The following is a 10,000-nucleotide window of genomic DNA, read 5'->3' as shown; positions in this document are numbered from 1 at the left end:
TATTTATAACCCGACGTTGCTGATCGTATTGATACGATCACACGATCGGTCAAAATAGTGTGACGTACTAACATAAATATTTAAAACGTATTTAAAAAAAATATATTACTCGTCTTACCTTTAATTACAGTTTGTATTTAGTCTACACTGTAGACTAAATACAAACTGTAATTAAAGTAGACTCTAAACTATTAAATGTAGACTCTACAGTATATTTGGGTTAACACAGTCAGTTCGAAATCTATCCATTTCATTATTATTCATAATTTATAAAGTTTGGGTTTACACATTTATAGAACAAAATGTGTTTGAACACATTTATAGAAAAAAAATCTATAAACGAGTTCAAAAAATAATCCGGATTAATGATAAGTATATCGAACGTATATCCGTATCGTGTGCTTTAGACTAATAGTAGGGGCGTTAACCCAAACTTGCCATCTCTTTCTAAAGTTGATGAAATGGATAGCTCTCGAACTGACTATAATATAGTTACTGTAGAACCATCCTTTATTATCTTATACGTATCTGTAACTTAATTACTTTGTTACGTCACGCTATCCAAAATACGATGTTAGAGTTCAGTGATACATATAAAGACTTGGGAAATGTCTGAAAGCAGGATGACACTCATTTTATTCAGTTACATCATTATAGCTTTTTCACATATGATTTTACTAGTACCTGCCAAATAAATTTTACTTTTACTAGTTAAAATATATATCTACCAATGAAAATGTATTCAGATATGATTTCACAAAAATATTTTCGTGATAAATTCGAGACTGTTTTTATTCAGATTTTCTTTGAAGGATAACTCGAATATTTGGTTCAGAATCAGTTTTTTCCAAGGAGGAGGGAAAAAGCTGCCCAGGCAGTGGTCCTTTTTTTTTTAATATTTCGATTTCATTAAGATTCATAGTATTTTATTACATAAAATGCATTTTACTGGCCAAATTCAAGGGCGGTGGGGGAATGCTCCCCACTTGCCCCTCCCCCTAAATGACGTCCCTGATTTTATTACTGAAGTTGCAAATATATATAAGAAAACCATAAAAACAGGAAGGCTAGAATAGGTTCGTCAACTTGAAGATTAAGCGAATATCAGTTTTTAAGATATTTTTTTTATAGACAACTTGTTATTGTCTGTGTAAATTTAAAAATCTGAAAAATATCACGTTCATGTGCTAAGGGGTAGAAATGACGTTCATGTGCGAAGGTCGCATAAATATTTCTATCTAAATTTCAATGTCGGATTCCACTCTAATGGATTCATATTGAAAAATATTTCCATGCGACGATTTGATTCCAACAAAACTGCGCTCCTTATCATACTTTGCACGAAATCAGGGGTTAAAAATAGGGTCTACTTTTTGTACGTATTCTATATATATATATTAGGTTGATGCATAAGTAACGTCGTATTTTTTTAAGAAAACAAAAGTTAATATTTTTAGTTAAAATTAATTAAATCAATCAACTACATATTTTCCGTTACTGCTAATGACTGTCTCCCATCTTTCTGTCAACTTTTAAATCCTATTAGAATAAAAACTTTCTAGTTTCGATGCAAGGAACGAACTTAGTGCTGTTTTTACCTCATCTGTTGTATTATTTTTTTTTCTATTTAAATAATTTTGTAGAGATAAAAACAAGTAAAAATCAGAAGAAGCTAAGTCAGGAGAATAAGGTGGATCCTTTAAAACATCCTAATTGAGCTCCTTTAATTTATGCTGTGTCATCATTGCAGAATGAGGCCGCGCATTGTCGTGATGAAAGACGACACCCTTGCGATTGCTAAGTTCAGGTCGTTTTCTTACGAGTACCGAGTTTAATTTTTGCAGATGTTCACAATATCTATCAGCATTAATTGTTTGGTTAGGTTACAATAACTCGTAATAAGTAATACCCTTCATATCCCACCAAACACAAGCATTATTTTTTTAATGATGTTCTGCCTTTGGAGTGGTTATTTGGACTTGTCCTGGCTTGACCCAGTGTCGCTTCCTAGTTTTATTGGTATAGACAACAAATTTTTCATCCCCAGCCACTATTTGAAGCAAAAAAGTTCATACTTTTGTCTCGCACACAAAGAAACACATGTGGCAACTCGGTCCAGCAGGTTTGCGGGTGACAAGTTGTGCGGGACCCAAACGTTGTACTTGGAAACCATTCCACCGTGATTCTGATGCCTCACCACCGTATATTGAATTATTACATCTTCATTGCGATGTCCCTGGTATTTTGACGGAATCAGTTTCAAGTATGTCATTCAGAACATCATTATCGGTGGTTGAAGGGCGCCCCACTCTTTCTTCATCAGCTGTTGATAAATTCCCAGATCTGAATTTAGCAAACCATCATTGACTGTTTCAAACATCGATAGCACCTCTGCGGTACACATCACATATGTTTTTGGTTGCCAATGTTGCATTATGGCCTTTAAAAAAATAAAAGTAAAAAATGTCGAATATGGACTTTTTTCTATGACATTTTAAAAAAATCACAAGGGCTCTGTATAACTTAACCGCTAACGATATACTAAAAAAATGTTAGAAGAAACCCTCCTTTATATAATCCAAATACAACATTAAGCACAGGTATTAAAACAGTTGTTAAAAAAAAATATATGATAGTCGATGTAAAAATACGACGTTACTTATGCATCAACCTAATATTTATATATTAGTAGTAGCCAAAAGAATGAACGTTTTTTTAAATGAATTTTTTTTTCCAATAACAAATTTATTTTGCAATATTATTCTACATAATAATCTTCATTGACAGATACAACCTTCTTCCATCGATCGGGAAAGTTTTATTCCCACGTTTGTAAAAACTGACTGGAATGTTTTAACTTCAATAACACTATTAAACTATGTTGTAGAGACTAAATAAATAGTAATCTGATTCATATGAACATCCGAGAGCATTCATTTTTTCTCGTTTGATTCTCGCAGTATGAGGCAGGCGCGTCGCTTTGTTCTCGTCGCTTAGTGCGTGTGGTACCCATTCGCCGTGTTTCCATGCCTACCCAATATTTTTTAAACTTCTTTAATTGCTAGACCATGAATATCCTGTCTTATCAGTTAAGTCCTGAATTAACATCTCTGGATTGGCTTCAATTTCTGCACCTATGCGGTCATCATTGATGATTTTAGGTGTTCCACTTCTAGACTTATCTTCCAAACAAAAAAAATCAGATTTAAATTTTTCAACCATTTTTGACATTGACGAACCAGTAAAATTTCACGATAGACGGCACAAACGTTTTTGGTTGCTGTGGTTGCCGATTTTTTTTTTGAAATTCATACAGCATACAGGTGCGTAAAAACACCTTACTCGTAACGAAATCTTCCATTTAAACTTGGGGGTGTTTTTTGCTGTTATGTTCGTAAACGCTCTCTCCAGATGTTAATCCAAACACTATCGAAAGAAAGACATGCGTCCTGAACGACAAATAGGTTACAAAATTATTAAAAATTATTCAGTATAAAAACATCCTTTCTTTTGGGTATATATTTAAATTTGGGTATATATTTAAATTAAACTAGTTTATTTTTGGCGTTCATATGGTGGCCCTGAAGATTTATATTTTCAGGAGGCGGAGTTTTCTCGGAACTGCTCAAATAATCAAATCGGAAGGTCAGAATTACCTTATAATTTATTTATGTGAAATCTACGAAAATTCCATATTTAATCGCGCGCACACGCAAGAATATTTTTCTTTCGAGCTCACAAAGAGCACGTTTCTCAGAATTCCAGATTTAATTTTCTCTCTATTCCCCAGAAAACTGGATTGTAAGACGACACTTCATAAAGTACGTTTTGTGCTTTAAAAGCACAGCTGAAAAAAATATAAACACAACACCCCCGTTCCTACGGAGGAAGATAATTATATATAAAAATGATGGATTTTCGACAATTAATTGGTGGACATAAACGACACAAACTGAGCGTTTGATAATCATCGATATTGGTCGGAAAATTACCTTGCCAATAATTATGATTAATTATCCTACTCCTGTCATTGTTCGCTAAATAATAAACGATTAGTCTATGGGCGAATCGGTTGTATGTGCTATATATATAAGTAGTATATACATACTATATACACATAAATAATAAATATATTTTACTTATACGTTTAGTTACATAAATCATATCATAATTACTGCTTTCACTCTAGCATCGGTCGCACGAGCCTTTCGATTAAATTTACATACAATCAACGCCGCTCTTTTATATGTTTTGATAATAATTAATGTAAGTTTTTAATTAAAGCTTACTAAAAGATTCGCTAATGAAAATTACGGAAAAACCAGTCTTGTAACAAACAACTTGTTAAGTCACTGATGCCCTTAGACTTGATTTCAATTGACACCTCCTACTCTATAATTCCAGTAACGTGTTTTAGAACTACGTTTTCTTGTATAATAAGCAGGGCTGTGGAGTCGGAGTTGGAGTCGTGGAGTCGTGGTTTTTTGGCCGTAGTTGGAGTCGGAGTCGGAGTCGTGAAAAATGAGCGACTCCGAGCATTTTTTAAATTATGAAATTTATGAATTTTTTATTGCGTAATAATTAATGTGTATAGCTTATGAATATTAAACGTGTAGAAAAACACCAAAAATACCTGATAAAATTAAACTTTTTTGAGTCGGAGTCGGAGTGGAGTCGTATTGTTGGTAAATATCGGAATCGGAGTCGGAGTCGGAGTCGTGTTTTTTTTTAACGACTCCACAGCTCTGATAATAAGTATAGAAATACTTATTTTTATATGGAATGAAATCATGTTAAATTATTTTTGAGACTTGCCATTTTATATTTTTTTTAATCAGTTAATAAACTAAAAACAAATCAGTGTTACAAGTCATTGTTTATTAATTGAGCGGAATTTCTATAGTGTTTAGGAAATGGAAGATTAATATTATAATTACTATTTAAATATATACTATAAACTACGATAAAGCAATACTTTAATCTATCTTCAATGTAATACAAGTGATTTATTAATATTATTTTTATTTTGAATGACACTTTAAGATGGATATAATTATACCAATCTTATTGGTTAAAAGAGTGGTCCATTGAGATACACTGTGGGGATGTGCACCATTTGTAATTAGTTGTTAAATAAGCATAGAAAAATGTCTAATTGACAAACTCTATGTTTCGGTAACCTTTTCAGCCTTATAGACTATTTTTTATATAGTGTTTATTAAAAAAATAAATAGCTGATTTTTTAACTTTCTTTGGCTATGCAATATTTTTTTCATATTGTCACCCCGCTTAAATCTTATAAACATAATACGCTCGTATCTGAAAAGACGAAACTATTTCGTTAAATAATTAACTCTCGATACCGCATATAATTTCAGCTGGAGTCCCATAGGGTAGTTTGCTGGAGCCGTTCCTCTTCAAATCATACACTAATGACATTTCTATTTAAAAGACAATAAATTTTCTACTCACAAATTTTGTCATTATGATATAAGACGTGTTATTGTGTGCGGCTAGTAATACATTCTTAAAACAACCATAGTTTGTACAGTTTTATATATAAATGATACTAAAAATGCAAACATGTATTAATGTACATACATCTGTTTATGTTTACACTATAATAAATTTAGTTTTCAGTTGAATTATCAGTTGAATCAACGAGATGAGTTGAAAATTGAGTTGCCAACTTTTATTAAGATGAAAAGAAAAGATACCGAGAAAAAATGTATATGTAAACGTATGTATGCCTACATTATATGTGTATGTTAGAATATTTACAACATCAAAGACGAAAAAACTTTTTTACTCTCGTTTTTGTATTATAAAATGTAAAAAGTGGGACGGTTGCTCTTTAACGTGAGGTAAATATTTTTAATTTTAATTAAATCTATCCAACTATATGTTAACTTGCGTTAGGAGAACTTTAAACGACCGTTTTTATTTTGGCGAAAAAGTTGCAGTTTGCCAAAGCAAGACTCATCGAGGAAAGATACGCCGGGAGCTTTCGTAATTAAATTCTCTCCTCCGCTTCCTTCCATTTCCATATTTAAATTACTTTTTACCTTTATTGACCTGTATAAGTCGTAAATAATATTCATACACACACACACACAAACGCAATGAAACGTATCGAGTCGATCAAAATTGGAATTGAGCCAGTCAGTCAGGCGGTTAAAGTGTCGCGCGCTCGGCTTTAATCTAAAATTAAAATTCGCCATGACACGGAAGCGTAACTCTTTCATAAGGCCCCATTTGTAACGCCATCTGGACGTATTCGAAAAATGTATTTTTCCTTTGCACCTGTGCCATTTCCTCTCGCGAAAAGCGCGTGACGCAACATCAACGCAAAATCAATTGTTTTGCGGCGAATTTAGCATAGCTGTGTGCATGCGAATGTGTGAGTATGTGTGCGCGCGAAGAAAAGGCAACTTTCTAACGTCAGAGAGCTTTTTAAACATTTGTTATGAAATATTGAGAAAAAATCGGACGTTCGAGAGAAAGAGAGAGAGAGAGAGAGAGAGAGAATGAGAAAGAGAGCTGAATCGTGAAAGCGAACTGCGGTTATGTTTGTTTCGCGTGGCGTTTTTTCGTACCGAACTCAGTAACTATTATATCATAATGGTATGGTTGATTAAACGTATCAAATGTTGTAATTATGTATGTACATGTTTTATTCATGTTTGTAGCGTTAAATTATAATTGCTGTTGCATTTTGTGGATTGCGAATACACATTTGTATATGCATCATTATTATGCTAGTTTTTTTATATTATGTCTTATTATTGCATACATATTTGAATTTGTTGTTAAGCATATGGTAATTGTATGAACGGATGTTCCTTTTACCGTTTTTTGTGTTTTATTTTCTTTTTACGTCATTTATTATGATAATTAATATTTATATATATATATATATAAAAGCCACAATTGACACCACTAGTATTATAAAGGTTAATTAACTTTTTATTTTTATTTTATTTATTTTAATTGCTTATGAATAATAAGTAACGTAAAATATATTATGTGTATTTGTTATAAATTATTTATATGGCTTTTTCGTGAATATACGAGGGTAGAAAAAAAACTTCGCGGTCCAACACAAAGGAAATTAATTAATATATTTTTCAATTTCTTTTAATTATTTTTTTCGGTGAAAGAAAATCGTTTCATTTCCACGTGCTTTTTTATGATGGAGGATGAAGTATCGATTTAAAGCTGCACAGTGATTCAGACTGAGTGGTGAATCGGTGTCTCATTTGTAGCAACATTTTTTATTTATTAAAATATAATCTGTTTCATAAAGCTGCAAAAAGTCGGGAGATTACTGCAAATTAACTTTTTGAAACTAGTGTATAGAAGATGTACAAAACCTCATCAGTTTTATTTAATGGTAGCAGTTGTAGATCATTAATAAAAAAAATTAAAAATACAGTACATAGATAGTTTCATGATTTCTGACTTTCAGTGTGGTTTTGAAAAATTAAAATGAAATCCCAATTTCATTTCAGCTGGTATGCTTAAAAAATGTAAGACATTATCTTGCATTTTCTGTTTTTGTTTTTAAAAACATATCGTTGCAAACAAATACCATTCTGTGATTCCCATAAATTGAAACTATAGACCCGTGCCAATTTTATCAGCAAAGTACTCAAAATCATATTTCATAAGTATGCTTCAAATCATATCAAAGAATAATTGATTAATCGACAACATGGTTTTCGTATATCTGCTGTTTTTTTCTAATTTTGTGACGAAAATTCTAGATATAGGCAATCAAGCAGGTGTCGTCTACACTGATTTTGAAAAGGCTTTTGATTTAAATACACGTACAGGACTTAAAACTTTTAAGTATGTTATTTGTTCTATATGTATGAATTGTTTTATCTGTATAGGGTGCATTAGCGTAAAACTGTTATGCTTGCACTACACTCTCTGGAAGTTGGCCAAGGTTGGCCAAGGACGGAGAATATAGTGGGTTACTTCGGTCGAGTTTGGTCTAAAATATCTTGGAAGTTGTCCGAGATTACCGAGAACGGGAGGTAAAGTGGGGGTAATTCAGTTGACTTGGTCAGCTTCGAGCGCTTCCGAACATTGTCGGCAAACGGACCGAAGTCGGAGCTGCTCTTTCGAGCGCAAGCGGTGCGATACTTCCCCTTTCGCTCTCTCGCGTGTTAAGTGACGAGAGTGAGAGAGATAATGATATGGTATGCGCGTAGGCGTCCTATGATCAACACACACGTCGAGCGCTGCATCGTGGTCACGTGGTCAAGTTATAATACCACATGCTTATCAGGGACTTCAACAGACTCCTACTGACATTTTTGAATATTTTAGGGCACCAAAAGGGATTAATTATAATTTTGATAGTATATTCTTCTAACAGATATCGATATTATATTTTTTTTCATATAAAATTAAATAATTAAAAAATAATTAGTGGTACTTGATTTTGTTAAAAAAATCGTTTCGAATATCCTTATGTATTTTCCTAGATCGGTTTATATAAATGTCACACCATAACGAATTCTTATTTAGAATCGATGGCGACAAATTCTAGGATAGTAACAGATGTGGTGTTCGTATTCTGAAGTATCATTTTTATGCCTTATGGCATTTTGCAAAAGCCGACAAAGATTTTGCGTAAATTGAATATTTACGACCGAAAAGTTTTTACTGATATTGTATTGGTGAGTGCCCACACAAACTTTTATAATTATCAGTAGCGTAATTTGAATAATATGACAATTTTAAAATTGCGATTATTTGGCACATTTTTCGATCGCGCGCAAATATGCCAACTATACATGACAGCAGCCGCCGTGCATACGCCATTCACGCCCGCCGTCCGGACGGCATATGAAATTTGTGGCAGCTTGGCTGCTACTCGGAAGTCGGCGACCTCGGCCGACTTCAGTTGAACTTCGGTTCGGACAACTTCCAGAGAGTGTAGTATTATGTCCTGTACATGTATTTAAATAAATAAATAAATTTACTGCAAGGATCAAGTCCAATGTTTTCCCTACCATATTTATATTCAGCTGCCCAGTGCTTGTTATGTTGTCATAAAATTGTTTCTGCGTAAAACCCTTTTTGCACTGATTTTTCACATTAGTGGGCGATATAACTATATATTATGAAAACACACCTATTGCATTACCATGTACATAAACATTTTTTAATGTTTTACAAATCGGAGCTGTGTTCCGTTTTGATTTGGTCTATTCCGACGCTTGACTAAAATGGTCAATGTACTCAAGTATTAGCTGGCATTTTAAACATTTGAAAGTCAAGAAACTAATACTTTGATCTCGACTATCCGTTATAAAAGCATCATTAGATCAAGCTCGGTTCTAATTAGCCTTAATTGATTACGCTCGTAAATGCCATAGATTTTTCGCACGTTTTTTTCTTGAAATGCTAGTGCCGTCTGCGTCACACGCATCGATCCATCCATTTTATTATGTAAACCACTCAAAGGTCGCTCAAAAGCGGCATTCTGCTAATGTCACGACGACCAATTACCGTCAATCGATTTAATTGACAACCGCTACCTTATAAAGAATAATAATTGACAATGACATTCGGCGCATGCTGTTCGCCTTGCTTGCAGTGTGGGAGGTTCCGCATCCGTGACGTAACACCATCTGAGAGAGATCGGACGACGGATGCTGAGCCAATATTGGACCAAGGTCGCGTCTGAAATTTCCGTTCGCGGTCAGCTCTGTGCCATCAGAGCATCTGCCAAGAGTGCATTGTCTGTCATGCACAAGTCTATAAGCGTTTATAGATGCATCTCAGATCAAAGATGGCCGCTGATATGTTTAAATTTATAAATGAATAATGCACGTTGTATAATCATTCTGTATACATTGTATATATAGAGCTTTATTAACCCACCTTTCAGTTTCTTGTATAGTGTGATAACAACAGGCGTGTTCATGTGTACTTAACAGACTTGTAAAAGAATCCGACGATTGCGTGACATTGACAGTTCAAA

General features: G+C 33.5%; 1 protein-coding gene and 1 long non-coding RNA gene across 6 annotated transcripts in view; one reads left to right on the top strand and one right to left on the bottom strand.

Moving 5' to 3' along the window:
* Mob2 (MOB kinase activator 2) overlaps positions 1-10,000 on the top strand; it is a 192,325-nt gene that overhangs the window by 94,478 nt on the left and 87,847 nt on the right. The gene's annotated exons all lie outside the window — the stretch shown is intronic.
* LOC148231915 (uncharacterized) overlaps positions 1-10,000 on the bottom strand; it is a 20,425-nt gene that overhangs the window by 10,140 nt on the left and 285 nt on the right. Inside the window, exons 1-2 of one of the 2 annotated variants that reach the window (XR_015810602.1) lie at positions 868-10,000; positions 1-600 (exon numbers count right to left, since the gene is read on the bottom strand). The exon at positions 1-600 is cut by the window's left edge and continues 1,922 nt beyond it; the exon at positions 868-10,000 is cut by the window's right edge and continues 285 nt beyond it. This is a non-coding gene — a long non-coding RNA (uncharacterized LOC148231915). The other variant, XR_015810601.1, reaches the window with a different exon arrangement.

Source organism: Plectrocnemia conspersa, unplaced genomic scaffold (genome assembly GCF_051122295.1).
Source record: "Plectrocnemia conspersa isolate PC_06_02 unplaced genomic scaffold, ASM5112229v1 ptg000009l, whole genome shotgun sequence".
Lineage (NCBI taxonomy): Eukaryota > Metazoa > Arthropoda > Insecta > Trichoptera > Polycentropodidae > Plectrocnemia > Plectrocnemia conspersa.
This window is presented reverse-complemented; position numbering and strand designations above follow the sequence as displayed.